This window comes from Aphelocoma coerulescens, chromosome 4 (genome assembly GCF_041296385.1).
Source record: "Aphelocoma coerulescens isolate FSJ_1873_10779 chromosome 4, UR_Acoe_1.0, whole genome shotgun sequence".
Taxonomy (NCBI): Eukaryota; Metazoa; Chordata; class Aves; order Passeriformes; family Corvidae; genus Aphelocoma; species Aphelocoma coerulescens.
The window spans coordinates 7,119,463-7,138,110 of NC_091017.1; the positions used below are offsets into that span (position 1 = coordinate 7,119,463).

At 40.6% G+C, this 18,648-nt stretch overlaps 1 long non-coding RNA gene across 1 annotated transcript; it reads right to left on the reverse strand.

The window, feature by feature from the left end:
• Positions 1 to 1,731: 1,731 nt before the first annotated feature.
• On the reverse strand, positions 1,732 to 17,946 carry LOC138108925 (uncharacterized). The gene is made up of 3 exons (XR_011150130.1): positions 17,569 to 17,946; positions 6,645 to 6,780; positions 1,732 to 1,820 (listed from the first exon to the last, which is right to left on the reverse strand). It is a non-coding gene; the product is annotated as an uncharacterized lncRNA (long non-coding RNA).
• Positions 17,947 to 18,648: the final 702 nt, after the last annotated feature.

Sequence of the window (18,648 nt, forward strand, 5' to 3'; positions counted from 1 at the left end):
GCGGGGGCGCTGTGCCGTGTGCGCTGTGCCGTGAGCGCTGTGCCGTGAGGGGCCGCTCGCGCCGCCGCCCCGCGGCAGAGGGCGGGAACCGCCGGGAGCGGGGGGAGGGGCTGAGGGCGCCGCGTTGGACCCGCGGGGCGGGAGGGGAGGGGGCATTGCAGGCGGCGCCGGTCCCTGCCACCGGGGAAAGGGGTCGAAGGCCGGCGGCGTTTGGCCACCGCGGTGCGGCCACGTCGTGCAGCGCCCGCTCGGCAGCTGCTGAGTGAGCGACACGTCTGCCTGCGCAGGGCTCTGAGGCGGCGGCGCTGCCCGCTCGGGTGACACAGGGCCGGTCTGCGAGGCGGAGGAGGCGAAGCCCTTGGAGTCGGCTCAGGGGGCTGTTGGGTGCACTTCGCTGCTGAGGGTAAACGCAGCCTTCCATTTTTGGCTGTCAGAAGACGGGGTGATTGCTAGCAGAAGGCTGATGCACTAGGGTCACCTCCCGTGCTGTGAAGTACATCACTGGCAGCACATAGATGGCTCTCGTATACCTCCTTACGTACTAGCCGTGCTCGGGGGTGAGTTTGCTCAGTTACGGGAGGAGAAAGACTTCTTAAGGGTTTTATTATTTCCAGGGGGAGAGAGGATGCCTGTAGATCGTCTCAGTAGGACACCTGCAGAGAAGACAAAAGACCTGAAAGCAGAATTTAGCCCTTCTACACCTATCACTGTGAACGTATTCCCAAACAGCCCTGACCACCTCATGGGATAATACAGAAGAGCTGCTCAATGAATGTGTAACAGGGCCCAGGGAATGTAAGCCTGGCTCAGCAACCCTCTCTGCGGCTGGTACAGGGAGTACTTCGTCCTTGAGAAACGCTGTTACTCGATGTAACTCCGTGGTGCTGAAGCATCCCTGCCTAATACCAGCTTTAGGAGAAATTCACAACCATGTAACTCGCTTGGAAAACTCAGATGTTTTTTCTGGGAAGACAGTGCAAGGGACTAAACCCAATGGGAAATGAACATTAAGGATACTTGGCATTTACATGAAGCCCCGAGTTTTCAACACCCTGTGTAATGATTAGGTGCTTAATCTTCTGCACTCTGAGCCGGTTCGGTAATGACTACCTCTGTGAGGAAACAGGATAAAGTTCTTGCTAGTTAAAGACCTGCAATTAAAATACTTACCACTATTCTCCTTAACCCAGCAGGCTCTATTTAATATATGTATAAGTAAACACTATTAAGAAAGTCCTTTTATCTGAACAAGTCACAGCTTGATTGTGGTTAACAACAGTTTTTATTGCAGAATTATAGCATGTTTAAATTGTCTGGGCACAGCTATGGTGCAGATCAGAAAAAGATGGAGTTGCATCTGTATCTCTGGATTTCCTTCCCTCCTAAGTTTAATACAGATTTTTCCCCATCATCTTAATGTGTTCTCTTAACTTCCTTTGTATTTCAAAGATGGGTTCAGAAAACAAAAACAAGTGGTAAGAGATGTGAAGTATTTTTACCCATCTTCCTAGAAAGACCTTGCCTCTAAATTCATCCAGAATGGCCAAATCATTCTACATGTTTCTTTGAAAACCCGTGGTTTCCCACTGCATGAATGCCGTGGTGTGCTCAATCCTGGCAGGAATACTTTAAGAAATTGGTGTGGCAACTTCAGCCATTCATTTTAATCTTCGTTTCTTCTGTTCTGGATGCCTTCTTAAGAGATTATGTTGCTACCTGGGGTTGGCTGGGGCACCTTGGCTTAGGTTCTGTGAGCCATGGTGGCTATTTTTGATCCCCAGATAAGAGCTGGAAACCAAGAGGAGTTTCAGGAACCTGCCCTAAGGAAATAAAATAATTTGAAAGACCACATTTAGAAGAGTTGTACTTGAAGGAATTTAAACACCAGAAAACAGACAAATACTAAATAAATCTGCATTAGACTATTTCCAAACCTGTCAAATTTTATTATGGTGCTGTTAGCTTGACCTGCCAGAGAAATACCAGAAAACACAGTTTCTCCACTATGACTTCCCAGTGTTTCTTCCTTGCCTGACTGGTTTGGCAAGACAAAAAGTCTGTCCCTGTACAGTGTAAGAGTTACACAACTCATAAACGGTCTCGAAAAGTCTCTCAGCATTACTGAGTGCTGCTTCTGCTGTTCTTTACCTGCCCTTCTCAGTGATTGTTTAGGTGTGAACAAATCTTATTTGGATCTAATTGACAGCCAGCTGTCATAGATCCTGATCCATGATTGGGAAGCCCAGGTATAGCTAATGTATATAATTGCAGGTGTCAGGGGAGTCATTTCAGCAATATGATTGAAGGAGTGAAAGGAAAGTTGGGCACTGTGGGTTTTCTGTGGGGAGAAAACTCTCAGAGTTTTTCAAATTCTGAAATCCATGCACAGCTAGTTCACTCATATGGATTTGATCTGAGGAGCAAATAAAATAGTAATGATATTTACATATGACAGATTCCCATAAAGTGCTTAGTAAGCCCTGAAAAAATGTATGAAGAGGTTTCTAATTACAGATGTTATATCTTTGGTTGTTTTTGAGTAATTATTTAATTTTATAGGGTTCTTTTTCCCTAAGAAAATTTGAAGAACACCTAGAAAGTGAATAACTCATCACTATATTCACACTCAGTTCTTGTTCTGCTTCCTCATCTTCTGGATAACTTATCCAGTAGGCGGTGAATGCCTCAACTCAGAGTTACACTGTTCACTTTTTCTTTTCAAACACTGCTTATTACAGCCTCTGGAAAGAAGACTGAACTGAAGGAAAAGCACAAGGAGAGCACAGATTTACAAACAGAAATTGAACTCTGACACCAGCCACTCTCATGGCTGAGGCCTATTTTCCATAGATTTTGAAGCTGAAGAAACATCTCTTGTCACACAAGGACAGGCTACATTCGGGATAGATTAGGAGGTAGACTGTGTGTGAAGTAATGTAGGGATTTCTGAATAAATTTGGAGTCTCAGAACAATCAATCAGCTCCATTGATTTGGGGTATTTTTAAACACAGCTTAATGTATGGGATGCACTGACAATTTTGTTTTAAGCTGATACAGCTTGGAAACATGGATGAGGTCAGTGCAATGTTTGATGTCTTATTTCAAAATTGTACCTGCCTGAATTCCTTTACACATATTTATTTTATGTTTATTTAAAGTTCTACATGTAGACCTATCTAAAATTGTTTAATGTCATGTCTTATAATGAAGGACTGCTGAATTATTCAGTAATTTCATTTAAAAATTTGAAAATACAGTATGAACAGTCACGTAACAAAATTCATATTGGCCTACTGTGCTGGTTTGGGCTAGGATAGAGTTAATATTTCTCAGACTTATTGGTATAGAGCTCAATTTTTCATTGGTAAAAAATCATCTGTTATTTCTTAGTCTTTATAAATGGTGTTTTTCATTTTAACTCTTGGGATTATCCTTATAAAATGCTGTTGTGTTTACACGTGCATACTGTTATGTAGGATCAAAGCGAAGGAACCAGTGTCTCAAGCCAACATAAATTTTTTTAGCCGTATCTGTTACAGTGTTGGTTTTTCCTGGAAAGATTGGCTTCTGTAAAGGGCAAAAGCCGTTTAAGCAGTTTACATAGAAGTTTATGGCGTCTATTCCATCCCAAAGTCCACCTCTTTATCGAGGAGGGAGAATGGTAAATACACAGCCAAGTGTTAATGTGTCATAGCAGTGACCTGTGTATTTTAAATAGGCACCATTCCTACCATTCGATGCCTTTTCTTTAGTGTGGTGTCATAATGTAGAACTGCATCATTCACACGTAATGGGAAACAGACTGAGGTAGAGTTGTCATGATAATTAGACCTCTTCATTGGACAAAGCGTGTCAGGGTTCAAAGTCACCAAAAGTCAGTCTGTCCTTGTAAGTGATTTTTTTTCTCCTTTTTGGAGGGGTGTGTGTGAAAACTGTGTACACACATACAGCTCCAGTTCTTTGGCAAGCAGCCATAGCAAGGAGAAAGTTGTTGAGGTCCTCTGTGGCAAAATCCATATTCATTTCAGTATTGTATTTGCCCTTTGTATTTTTCTATTTTTGGTAAGGAAAGGGGAGGAAATTGAGGAATACAGTCAGATTTTGCTTATCAGGTAGGATCATTTGCATCAGCAACTCATCAGTAGCCTTTGCTGCTTTCTAATAAATACTACCTACAGACCTATTGCACAGCCAGAACTTTGGTTGATTTGATGAATAAGGTGAATTTTGCTGGGTCATTTCTGTTACTAACACTCACATTCACTGATACATGGTCATGGTATTGTCACCAGAGTCTACAAAACCTTTCCACTGGCTGAAGACATTCCTCTACTGGAACAGAACACCTTTTCTTTTCGTAGACAGCACAGCCTTTGTGTTACAGTTTGTAAACTGAGGCCTTTATCAGAGAGAAGCCTGACAGTATTTTTCTTTGGAATCTCAGATCAACAAATTCTCTTTCTCTAATTTTGCAGGTGCTCAGAGAATGGAAGGGCCAGTTAGGAGACTGAGCAAAGCCACTGCTACAGATAGAAAAAAATCTGTATCTCATTCCCAGTGACATTGCTGTGGAGATGCTGAAGAGGAACACCAAATTCCAAAGTTGTGGCAGGTACAACAGGAGCAAAGGACGAGAAACTGACAACTTAATGGCATGAGGAAAAATAAGGAAAGAAAGCACTTGCTAGAAGGGCAACAAATAGTTTCCAGCATCTAAACTTTATGTGCAGATAAAAATTCTATAAAGACTAATTACAAGGTCCCTGAGCGCTGACTGGTATAGTGGAGCACATAAAAGTTATGACAGTGCATTTATAGAGTTTATTTTCACAGATTTCACTTTAGGTTTGGTCTGCCAAACTCTACTAGGTAGTTAAGACGAGGGTTTTGTTAGCTGACAGAAGGTTTGATAGCCCTGCTCTTAAACATTTCCTTTTGTATGTTTTTAATGTTAATGAAGTTGCTTATTCAGACATTTTTTGTTCACTTAGTGATAAAGCAATGGCCATCATGCCAGAATTTTTGAAGAAGAGTAAAGCAAGCCAACCTGTAAGATCAGATATAACAACATTCCATGCTCACAGAAAAGCACAGGCCAAGATTTATGTTTAATTTGACATGTCATCTCAAAAAGCAATCAACCCTTACCTGGTGGAAACCTTACAATGATTGTGGTGCTTTACAGCTGAAATTTATGGCCGCCTAAGCTAAAGCTTTTTAAAGAAGAAGCACCACAGGCCTCTATAAAGCCTCATAACAAACAGACATGGTCGTTCCAAACCATTTTTCTAGCACCAGACCACCCTATATATCAGCGATAAACTACTCCCTAAAATGGCCTCATCTGAATGCATGCAGTTGTTCTAATTTTAGTCTTCCTGATTTCTTTTCAAAAGCATGGATGCTTCCCAGAAGTGTGAGTCAGCTCAAACCAACTCCTAGCAAAAGCTTACAAGATCCAAACCTTGTCAGAGTCCTCACTTTCAGTTTCTCAGATGAAATGAAGTAGGCTACAGACAAGTGTAAACTGTTGGTAGCATAAAAGGAAGTGTTGTCCTGCCTGCCAAACCCATGTTCTGTTTCAGCAGTGGCTGAGAACAATAGCTGATATTTCTCTGCAGGTCCTACGTTGTCTGGGACTTGCTTTTAAAATAATGTCAGGAGAACGTAGATGAGGTTTACCCAAGTATGTTAACAACTGCTAATCCACAACTGCAAGCAATGCCACTGGTTCTGAGTAAGGTTCCAGTTTGTCCTTTCAGTGCTTGACACTGGAAAACTGTGTTTTTGACATAAGCGTGACCAAATTCCTCAAGACATTCAGAACTGGAGTTATATTTCTTCTGGTGTTAAAACTTTTGGGAGGAAAAGTTATTGGCCCGACTTTTTCTGGGGGGAAGCACTCCCTATGGTAGTTTATGTAGGCAAGCCTTATTTGAGAAGAGACAGCCATATCCTTTTGGGAGTAATCTAGATCCTAGAGTGATGAGAGGAGTGTAATTATTGTGCATAGAATAAATACATTAAGTATTTAAAGATTTGAAGGACAACTGGAAAGAAGAAGAACGTAACTTTTGTGTTTTGTTATGTTTTCTTGATTGTGCACATTAGTCTGAGAACATCTGAGGCTAGATTCAGAGCTTCTAATTCACAAGTGGGCTACACTAGATACCTTGCAAATCATTGGTTATTAAAACATTTTTGCAAGAAGTAAATAATACTAAGAAATTAAAATAGGAGCCCTTGACCTGTGTTTTGCGCTCACCTAGCAGGCGTGTGTATGGCTAAATAAAACAGGAGACACTGCAAAAGCAGGCTTGGTGTGTGTATATCCATCTGTTATCTCTGTACCCCTCTGTCTTCCTTTTGGTTTTGAGTAATGACCAGGACTAGGCTGAAACTGAGTGAGAAATCCATGTTCCAAAGAAGCAATGCAATGTTATAATTTAACGATCAGTTTGTTGGAATTGGAAACTGGATGGACATTAGAAACAGCCTGGAGAGAGTCAGAAAGAGAGGCTGTCTTTAACAGAGGTAAGTATTTGGGAACTGTGCTGTTAAAATCTATGTTTGATGCAGTCTTGCAGAAGTAATCTCAGAATCTAAACTTTTCCTCCAAAGGTAACAGCAACCATGTACTTACAGTAATTTGTGCTGAAAAGAGATTCAAGTATGCAGAGGTGCATAGCAGAGCTCAGACACAGCATAAAGCCTGTGCAGGACTACGAACTGTTGGAAGTCAGAGTAACCTGTTTCCTCCATTCCAGTGCCATTAGTGCCTGCAAAGAGGTGAAAAGCAGCACAAAGGTACATGAGTTTGTCTCCAGTGGGGCAGATACACTGCCAGTCCAACATCTTTATTGCAGAGGGATGTCACAGTCTGCTTTGCCTTGTGTGTGTTAACTTCTGTAGAGACCGTAAAGATACAAAATCATGTACACCAGTGTTATGGAAGAGGCATTGGTACTCTCTGGAGATCGTGTTTTTCCCTGCTTGAAGAACCATTATGCTACAGTAGACCCATGGCACACAAGTATTTGTCAGAGAGATTTCAAATAATGCTGTATTCTTTATTTGTGCCCATCATAAAGTAATTACAACTCAATTAGTGTGTAGAAGAAAATGAAGCAATGTAAGGATGTGGTTCTGCAGTAAGTCATATAAAATTTATGAGTATGGGGTTTCCTGGCAGTTGAAATTTGATCTGTATTGGTGTGAGCACATGACTGCATTTTTACCAAATGAGCCAGAGCATATGTTACATTGTTTATTCAGGGTTTATGCCAGCTTTCTGTCAGTTGAGCTGGGTAAATTATGCCTGATCCAGCACAAAGTTAGAGTGGTACAAACAGACAGTATTGCATCTGATAGGACCTCTCCTGGGACAAAATTATTTCTTCAAGCTATTTACTATCATGCAGAATGATAGCCTACCACCCTAATATGCTATAAACCCTGCAAAGACCTTAGAAAAATCTGTTTCAAGTCAAAGCTTGTCTATATCTGATTAGCTGGAAGTAGACTGATGATTTTTTCCTCAGAGGGAAAGAAGGGGAGAGTCACAAATTCACATTATATTTTACATCTTAGCCAGGTACAGAAATGTTCCAGAATATGATTTGTATAGAAATCTTGAGCGTGCTCATGTGTAAATATAAGTAATGAGCTGGGAAAAAAATTAGTCATAATGATAGTTAGAAACATAATTCTTGAAATTATTTGCTTAGGTTTGGGCCCATATTGTGAAAGAAAACAATTTGATTTTGTGTTTCTCACCATATTTCATCTTTTAAATATGTAGCTTCTGTGTCATATTATGAATCCTTGACATTTCGTTCTGAAGCTGAATTGTCATGACAATAGCTGTGGGAAAGTGAAGATAGCAAACCAGAACATTAGAGTGTGAACCCAATGATTTTTGAGATCTAAGCTGGAGGGCCGAATCCATCAGTAAGTGTATGCAAGTTTTACCAATTTTCATATAAAATAGACTGAGGTCATGTAAGACTTCTGTTGGGATTTTGTTAGTTTTCATTCAAATTTCCTTAGAATGTAGTAACTTATTTTTGTCAGTGCACCATTGTCAGTCTTTGGCCAGGGATTGTGCCTGAATGCAATGCAACATTCAATGACAGCACCGCTTAGCATTGTTTAGGCCACCCTGGCTACCTGTTTCTGCCTGCACCTGTACTGCAGTCTTTACTGGGCTAGAACAGCAAGTTCTTGGGTGCTTTGTAGACTAGCCTATGGAACAGATTTAACTGAAGAATAGCAGGGATTATGGCAACTTGTGCTGCCCGCTGATTTTTTTTTCTCCAAACTGCAAAGTGTATGAAAACAAATGGAGCTGGGAACTTAGAGCAGACCTGGCAAAAGGGATGGCAGTGTGGAATAAACAGAAAGGAGTATTATCCCTGACAAACTTAAGGTAAGAACATACCTGTACCTCCATCCCAGGCATAAGTTAAAGTAGGAAAAAGTATCCTGGAGCAGATGCAGTCATATGGCTACAAGAACACTTGGAAAGTACAGCATATACTGGGGACTGTAAATCCCATTTGTTGTGGTATGACTACATCTAGACCAATGGTGGTGGTATAACAGTGTGAATAAAAGTGTCCTCCTAATTGGGAGAGTGATGCTAATAAAAGTTTTACAGGTACAAGTCCCCTAAAAATTAGAATCAATAATCAATAAGCAACATACTCATCTAATGTAAACATTGCACACCACAAATTAAACAAGAAATCCTGTTATGCAGGTCTGAGCTTGTAGAACTGTTACTCTACTAAGCTAGCACTGTGGGAGAATGCAGAAGTTACTTTTTTAAAAGTTGAAGAGCCATTTTATTTCCCTGCATGCATTTTGGTGAACTTTCCAAAATCAGTCTTGGCACAGCTGAAGCATCTTTAGCGTTCTTCCATTACTACTTCTACCACTATTACTTCTTAAAAGCTTATGTTTGTTCTCCAAATGGGACCAGATTGTACTGAGAAATTGGTATTTTTAACACTGTTTTCTGTGGAGGAATAACCTGGGCTCCTGGCAGCGCACCACTATTCAACTCCTACAAAACACTCCCATCACTCACTCCAGACACAGGCTTGGACTCCAGACCACTCCGATGTAATCTGCACCAGCGGTGCTGTTTTAACTGCAATCACATTACATTATATGCAAGTACTAAAGCTGTACAAGAAAAGAACTTCAAACACCCTTTGGGGTTGAATTTTGCAAAAAGCTCATCAGCAGAAAACACTTCCAAGTGAAAGTTGATGAAATACACTAACTTAAGGTCTGATGATACATAGCAATTTGTTACATATGAGGATACTTAACCCAGAAAGTGATTTATATATTTGACTTCTACCTGCAAGAGAAACACCTGCTGTGCTGTTTGTGATTCCAGTGTATTTGGGATGGAATGGATCCAGCTGCTGTGCAGCAGATATTATAGAGGCACTCTCTTAGACTGTTGTGGATGCTCAGAGTCTCAGGACTGACCACAAATCCTAAAGTAAAGGAGCTGCCAAAGATTATTGAGTGTGGCTGGCCTAGATACTCCAAGAGGATCCAATCTCCTTGAATGATAAGGCCTGTAAATTTGGGGTAAACCAGGTGGGAATCAGAGTCACGTGAAAAAAAGAAACGCATGCATGTGATTTCTCCTGATGCATTTTCTTATGGAATAACAGCAAATTTGTGTAACACCACACTCTAGGAGTCAGAATTTTCCTCTGCCACTTCTGTGCCCTTCCCATGAATGCTATGCTGAACTCCTGCATCTTCTTGCTCTTTGTGTAGGAAAGGCAAAAGTGCAGGGAAGACTACAATTCAAACTTTTGGAGGCCACTTGTGAATTGAGCTTGGTCACAGGCCGTGGTGCAACATTGCATTAGAGCAAAAGTATGAAGATATCCAAAAGGAAAACTCACATGTGCTGGGCCTTTATCAGAATTCAAAATAAACAGGATATTTTGAAAAGACATTGACAATTTACTCCTCCATTTTGGACATGGACAATATGGAAGAGAATAGTTAGTGGGATGTGACTACACACCTGTGGGAGAAATATGCCAGGGGATTTTTGATATGCAGAGACTTGATTTCTCAGGAATGGATGTAGCCCTGTGTTCCTCCACCTTCCTATTTCCCTTCCTCCCATCATCCCTGTTGCTGTCTGGTCTTCTCTCAGAGAAATACTCTGGCTGTATGCTGCACTGTAGAAGAATTTATTAAGAGCCATTTCTCTTACCATTGTAAGATATCGGTGTAAATATGATGCTGTGTGCACATAGTATTTATTTGCTTTAATTCCTGGTGCTCTTAACATGTGTGTACAGGTTTTGTATAGGTCTAATTAGCCTTTTTTAGATACAAATCTGTAAAAAGCCCATAGCCTTCACATTGCACTAGTGGGGCAAAACGCACAGAAACATTTTACACAATTTATAATTATATACAATTATTATAATTGCTATACTGTTAACTCCCAGTGTGCTTAGAGCTCATTGCACAGCGATGATAATGACACACCTAACTTAGGATTTGCCCACAGATGATAGAAAAGGAATTCCCCCAAACAAAAAGTGCTTGGAAAGGCTCTAATGCAAGGCAAAACCACTTTCTGATTTCCTGGGTAGGTCTCTTAAGGTCTTCCAGCCTTACAGAAAATAAGAATAATATTGTTCTTGTAAATAAGAATTTATTTTACTTCTTTTTCGTGTTGGAAAGGTAAGTTAAGGTCTTTCACCTATCCTTATCCTTCTCAGTGTTTCCTGAATTGCACTTGAGGCCTTGCTTCCCCGATGTCAAGGCTTGCCATGAGCTCTGTACTAAGAGATACTAAGAAAGGGTGAGAGCATTTCCTGTGCTACAAACAAGCTCCTATTTCCCTCACTGCTCTGATGCAACTACTAGCAGTGTCAGAGCTATGGATCTTTCCTTCATTTCCAAAGCATTTGAAATAAGAGGTGGGAAAAGACACGTGATCTCCACTATCAGGAAGGAGGCTCAAAATCCAAGATGGAAGCCTTTGCTACTATTAAAACTGAAAATTGGACAGAACTCTTCACCTTCCAGGTATTGCTTCTAAACACTGAGCTTCTCCAGCCACCTGTGTTATCAAGTGCTTACCTGTCATAGTTTAGTGGGGAATGAAAGTTAAAAGTAAGGGGTTTTCTTGGTGACCTTATGAGCTTGCGGAAATGGATAAGTGATAAAAAGGATAGGCTGAGGCTTTGCTTTTTTTACCTGCTCTTTCAGATTGTTCCTGAGCATTACCCAGTTCAAATCCTTGAAGCCTCATCAGTCATGCACATGGCACTCCTTGGTGACAGAATTGCAGAATAATTTAATTTGAAGGGATTTAATAATTTAATTTGAAGGAATCCTGGAGGTCACTTGGTCAGTCTCAGACCAGAGCAGGGCCACTTGAGATCAGATTGACTGGGGCCTTGTCCTGCTGAGTTCTGAAGAATGGAGAGTCAAGAGACACCTTTGGACAACCTGCTCCAGTGTTGGACTATCTTTATTCAGATTTTTTTTTTTCCACAATAGCTGTTCTGTCTGTCCTACAGTCCATCTGTCCTACTATCCAGTCTATGACCAAGACCATTTTAGGAAGTAATTTTATTGCTTCAGAATCTGCTGCACTTGTCTGTTCTTCAGGTCCTGGACTCTGATGTTCAGGGAGCACAGCTGGCAGGAAATCTCAAGTCAGGACACCATAGAGTTATCTTGGGAATCCTTCTGGACCTTAAAGCCAGAGAGGATTTTGTACAGGGCTTTGGATGAGACCTTAGGATAACTCCCACTGAGCAGCTGAGCTGAGGAGCACCTTTTGCTAAAGGTAGTCAGGAGGGTCAAGGTTTGCACTTTGGTGGAACCCAAATTTGATATGTGTTACTTTTGTTTCCCTGCTGGTGGTTTGCAGTCAGGTGCTAAGAACACTGTCATTTCTCCAATCCCTGCTCTGCTCCCAGAAAGGCAGGCAAATTCCCTGACAAACACTGCTAAAGGATTTCTGGTGCCTCAACTTACTGCAGTACTTGAAGTTGTGGACCACAGCCCTGTAACTGGCCAGTGCACATGCAAGTAAGCAATGCCAGGATGGACAACAGTAAATGTATTGTTCCATGCACACTTGTGCCAGCAGCCTCCTGTTTCCAGGCGTTGCCAGGACCCACCTCAACTGCCAGCTGCTTGTTCCTGAAACCCTTTCAGCTGTGCCAGCACAGCTGTATGTGTTTATGTTTGGGAACTGGATCATGAGACTGAATCAGGTTAAACTGAATAACAGTGCTTTTTCTTCAGAATTTTTCTCTAATACCTGTTATATTCCCTGGGCCTGATTCACAGGGTGATCTTAACAGACAGTTGTGTTGATAAACGTCATATGGCTCTTGGGAGAACAGGACAGGCAGCAAGGAGGGAAAAGTGGCTGGAAGTACCTTAAGTCAATACTGCTACCAAAGGCAATGTGTCTCCAAACTTACAGCCTTGTGGTGCTGCTGCTCACAACTGAGCTGAGCTATTGCTGTTGTGTCTATCCTACAGTCAGCCTCTGCAATGCTGCCACATCCATATACTCATATCAATTTGCTCATCAACAGTGGTAAGCTAAAGGTTAAATTTAAAGAATGTAGTGGAAAGGGATCCCTCAAATATTTGTGAAGTTTTAAAAAAGGAATTCCTTCCTCTTTACAAGCACATTACTGCTGAATTTGCAGAGCAATGCTTTTTGCAGTTGTGGAATAGAATCTGAATTAGCAGTGTATTTAAAACTGAAGTCCTCATTTAAATTTTTATGTTAATTTTAGTCTTCCACTGATGTCACACAAGTGTACAGCAGGAGTAATTTTACTGAAATCACAGACATTTCTGTGTCCCTTGTGAAGTAATTTCTACCTGTGTAAAATGCATGTGAAATGTTACTAAATCAAGTCAGCATTTTTTTACTGTCTTGACACCCATATTGCAGTGATGTAAATTGTTGCAATATGAGGCATCAGTGAATAAAATTGCACTAGAATAAAAGTCTTGTGTCAGAATTTGATCCCATATAAGTGTTTTGTACTGTTGTTTTAATGGAACATTGCAAAATTGAAAAATCATTAGTAGTCCTGCCAATGCTTTAGCGTTTAAAAGGTCCTATTTTCTATTTCCCCGTAGTCCCTTTATGCCACTCCATTAGTTTAAAAAGGCTATAAAGAGAGCACATTTAGCCACTTGGGAATATTTTCATTTCTGTGTTACTCTTGCCTTTGGCATAGTGGATATGTTAGGTTGTGGCTGAGGAGAAAGGGTCACGGCTGGCCCGCCCCCTTGTTCCAGCTATTCTTGGCTGCTGGAACAGCTCCTGGGGGCCCCAGGCTGCCAATTGTACTAAAATTGCTGGTAGCCTTAAGACTATTCAAGGAGTAATTAGCTACCAAATGTGGGTAATTGTGACAGAGTCTAGCTAATACTGCTTTTGTCTAACAGACTAATTAACGGCTGCACATACGAAAAGAAGAGGAAAATACACTCTTATTTTAAGGAAAAGAATTATTAAGAAAGAAAATTTGATCTAGTATTAAAAACGAAAGAGTTCTGTTTCTTCTAGCAGGATCTTAGAAGTTTTTGATAATTAACCTTGGAAAACAAAGCACAACTTCATCCGTAGATGAAATGCTTCATTGTGGCACCCTTTCCTACTCTTTTTGATTTCATTTAAAAATATATATATTTTTTGTAAAAGCATTGTTCAGTGCAAGAATGTTTAAAAATTATTATTATTATTATTCTTGCCTATAAAAAATCAGGAGTTCTATTTGTGCTATCAGACATAGTTTGAATTTAAAGAAGCCCAGCTGGAGATATGTCATTGTGGGTACCTGTGATCTGTTCCTCCCTCTGTACAAAATAGGATGGGGAAGGGGAATAATCACCTGCTGGTCTGGCAAGACTACAGCCCTTCATGCATCAGTAGAGCTGCTTTTGCTGTAATTTGTACCTGTGCTCCTCCCCTCTGCTGCTCCTGCAATCAGCTGTGAATAGTTCCATTCCAACCCATTTATGTAGTGTGTGTCTTCAGTGGCACTTCGATATTTGCTAATGCAATCATAAAATCCCACATCTCAGCTAAATTTTCTATGCCTTTAGCTGTGCTGGAGGCAATAGCAGGTTTCTGAACTGCAGGAGTCCCATCTATAGCTGATTATATTTACTCTTTCTCTACTCTGAAGTAGATCACAGTTATAGAAGTAGACAACCAGAATAAGCAGCAGATTGAAAAGCAAACAGCTCCCTTTCCTTCCTCCTGCCCAGCTAAAACAGATTATTTTAGAAAACAATTCCTCGTGTTCTGAGATGCTGCAGTGTCACTAATACCCTTTCAGCCAGCACTTCCCAGCCACCAGCAGCCACCTGGCCACCTTGAACAGTCTTTTTCTTTCTCTTTGATCTGTACAACATGTCTCAGATACAGCAAACAACTTACAGTGTCCTGCCTTGTGAACTGACCCACATATGCAAACATTCTGCAAAGTTCAAATCAGACTGAATTCCAGACATTTTACAGGCAGGAATACAAGTGTTACCTCGTTATGGCAGCTGCCATAAAACTGCTCTTTTATAGCCTGCTTCAAAGAGCAGCTGATACAGCCTTGTCTCCCTGTTTAAATACCTTCTTACTCCATGTTCTGAAAGTGGATTAGAAATAACATATTGCAACTGCTCTTCATGATCCAGAACAAAAGGCAACAAAGCTCTGTAACTGACTGCAGACTTCAACTAGAATGGTCAGTTTATGATTGTCTTGCTGGGGATCAGCAGAGTTTGTGGCTAATACTTGCTCTTTTCTCCTGTATCCTCTCTACTGATTTGCACTTGGGGGTTCATCTAAGTGAGATGTTCTGCCTTGGTGTGAGAGTTCCTGTGGATATAGGAGGACATGGTAGCTCTTTGAACTAAAAATTTGGATGACTGAATGGCAGCTCATGAAAAGGCTCTTTGGTAAAGAGCAGCAGTGATACTGGTTTAACAGGACAGTCCAATCTGAAAGAGTCTTCAGGTGTTGACTGCTTTTGAGGCTGAGGATAAAAGTTCTGTGCATGATGTCTGTAGAAAGATGTCAGAAGGCCCATGACACAGGGTTTCAAGCAGTCTCCTTGTTTACAATCTTTATAACAGCAATTCTCTTCTCCTTGGTATTAACAATTGGAAGCATCTTAAAAACAAAAGGCAACCGCTGCAGCCCGAAGGAAGGGAAAAAAGTAGAAATTGCTCTGTAGCCTCATCACTCTTTTGTACAATTCAGGAAAGAAGAACCCAAAAAATAGGAACGGCGATGTCTGTACCTTTTCAAAAAGTCTGACAGCTGATTGTTGCAAAATGTGGAATATATAAAATTTTCTTAAGAAAGGGTGTTCTTATATGTCAAGCCTAAACAGCAAGAAAGGAGATTAAAACTGTGAAACAGGTAGCAGCTAGCAAGATCTAAGTGATGTCCAGGTGTTACAAAGACAAATTACTTGTTGGTAGAATTGTCTTGTTAAGGTTTAGGGCTGGAGATGCTTCAATGATCTCAGACCAAGCTTGGAAAGAAGGATGTACCACTGATAGAGGACACAAAGAATGCAGAATTTAGGGGCTACAAGGATGTTTGGCAGAACCCCCAAGATACAGAGGAAACTAATAACTCTAACTCAGCAATTGTGCTATAATCAGCTCCAACTGGATAAAAGGTAATTCTGGCAGGGGTAAATCTGTGGCCAACCCATGGACCACCAACCCAAGAAACCCACTGACCCAAAAGAAGAGAAAGAGTGAGCATACAGACTGATTAGAATTAGAAGTGAGAGAATCACTAACCCATGGAAGATAGAGTACTAATTAATAAGAGAACTATGTAACTTGTAGCCTATGATGAACACTAACCCCTCTGTTTGTTAAAATGTGTAAACTGTAAAAAGTCTTGGTAGTTGGTGTGCTTCATTTGTGGGATATCACTGAGCACCCAGGCTTGTGCAACTCTGAAATAAATAATCAGCGTCCCTTTTGAGTGTGCAATTATTGGTTTGTTGCACACAAACAAAAATTTGGTAACAAAATTTTGGTAACAAATCCAATTTCTGTGGACGATGATTTAAGCTACATTTTAGAAATACCCATCATTGTTCATCATTATTCACATAACTTTGCAGAGATGGAAATTGGGGCTTCTGTATGACTGCTGCCTTGCAGTAGAGACTGCAGACTTGATAAAGTAAATTAAGGTGAAGTAAATTAAATTAATAATATAATACTTGATAAAGTAAATAATAAACATGCAGGTTCCACCTGGATGCATGAAAAAAATCCAGACTCTTAAAATTTTAGAAGACAAATCTGTGGTTTGGATTGGGGTTTTTGTTTGGATTTTAATGGACAGTAATTAGTGGCTCACATATGAGGAAGCTGAATCTTTTTTTCCCCCTTGTTCAGCTCTGGAGCTGTGTTTCCCATACCTACAGTTGGGCATCATGTCACGAGGATGAGTTCCTTCTTTGTTTCTTTTTACATTAAAGGATTAGTGTTCATACTTTCCATCTTGCCCAATGAGCCTGGAATTCCCTTTTCTCTTCAAGTAGCACAACTTCAAGTATTACCTTTGCCTGACCATTCATTCCCTTTACTCCAGCCCTCATCCAAGAGCAAAATGTTAGCCTGATGATCAGAGCACAGAGAGGTGTGTGTTTAACTGCATTTGGCCAAGGAAGAAATTAGGCCAAATTTCCTGCCTCTGACCAAGGATTAATACCATTGTGTAAAGTGGAGCTTTATCACCATGAGCAGATCCTTACAAACAGAGGTGGAGGACAGGACAGGACGGCTGCTTTCCATGACTGTGCAAACAGACTGCCTTCAGCTGCCTGAGAGACCACAGGTACAGGCTCTAGGTATTTTGAGGGAGAAGTGTTTCTCTATTTTTAGATGAAATAGCATTGCCACTCCAGTTTATCTAAGTAGTCTGGCTACAGAATGCTGCTATATTTAGAAGCCACTTAATGCAAGAACAGCATCTTACAAAAAAAGGTCACAGTACATTTTCCGTTCTATTAATAATGAGTTCTATAATTTATGCTACCACTCTTTTCCTCTTTAATTACCAAACAATTGAGTGTACGTTTTCTCTATGTAATTGTGGCCTCCATTTCCATCAATATTTGTCTCAAATGTACCTATAAACATCATTCCACTGATTTTCAGAGTCATCATTAGCTCTGAGCTCATCCAGAGGCTCTGAATGGCGGAAGAGGAAATGCATCCTGGTACATGAAATTAGAATACTTATTGGTACATACCAATGCATATTGGTACATGAAATTAATACCCTGCATTGTCCTGCCCACTCCTTTTCAAGGAATCCATTCCCTTATTAGTGTTGGATTGGCTGGCTAATGAGGGTGGATTTATGGCATGCAATCTGCACATTAGCAAGCACTGCAAGACTTAAAATTTTAAGGGGAAATACACTATGTAGCACACTTCCATATCTGATTTTCATAAGTTTAAATAAAGAACCAATTAATAAGAAGACATACCTCATTGTAAAGCAGTGAGGATCAAAGTCAGGCATGGATAGCAGGGACACAGGACAAGGAGTCACTGAAGAGCAGCAAAATAAGGGTAGGGTTACCCTGGATCAGAACCTGCTTTGTTGTGCCGATGAGCTCAGTTGGTCAGCTCTGGACACATATTAGATAGTGGGGAGATAAATCCATTCTTACCAACTTCTGGCTTTGGAATTTGATTATGCATAAATAAAAGCAGCTGTTCTCCAGAATAGAAGCTGTATCAATTTTTTCTTCTGTTTTTCAGGAGTTGCAAATTACTATTTTTTTTAAGATTTCTTCTTTTTCCTTCACATTTGCATGGGAATTTGCTTTCAATGAGAAAAGGTTATGTGTGTGTGGGGTATCAGAAATTAAAGTCTGAACTGAGTAGAAATGTGTTACAGAACACACGGAAACATGTCCTGATAGTCATTATGCCTTTAAAAAGCTAATCTGAAATGTCAGGAGATAAGAAACACTTATCAGCATGAGTGTATGTAAGCACTTCGGATGTGCAAAAAAAAAATTTAGCATGACGTTTAGACATTCCAAATGTTAGGGTTGAGCACTGTGAGCACTATTGTCTTGTTACTTCCTCAGAATGGCATGCACAAATGCCCAAAAATCAAAGCCAAATCTCTAAATTTTAAGAATATGCTACTAATTTTTTTCTGTTTTGTGTCAGAGAAAGTACATGATGTTAATTGAGTGAGGGGAATTCATATTGAATGTCATATGTCGTCCACACTTGCAGTGTTCCAAGCTGTGCTTAGCCTGTGCTGCGACTTAATATACGCAGTGGCTTTGCACAGAACAGGTGGGAATCCACAGGCCTCAACACAGAAAAACCAGGCAGCCTTGGCAACAGTTTTCCTGATATTTGTCATTTGGCTGTAACAGGACAGATTTGCTATTACAGTTTCAGGTGTATAGTAACAGGAACTGATTGGTTACTAATTTGAACAATTTTAGTGGTGCATCCAATGCAAATAAACCAATTTAGCAAACAATCTGTGAGTAAAAAGGTTCAGAGCTTTGCATCAGCTTTGTCACTTGTGAGCCTGACAG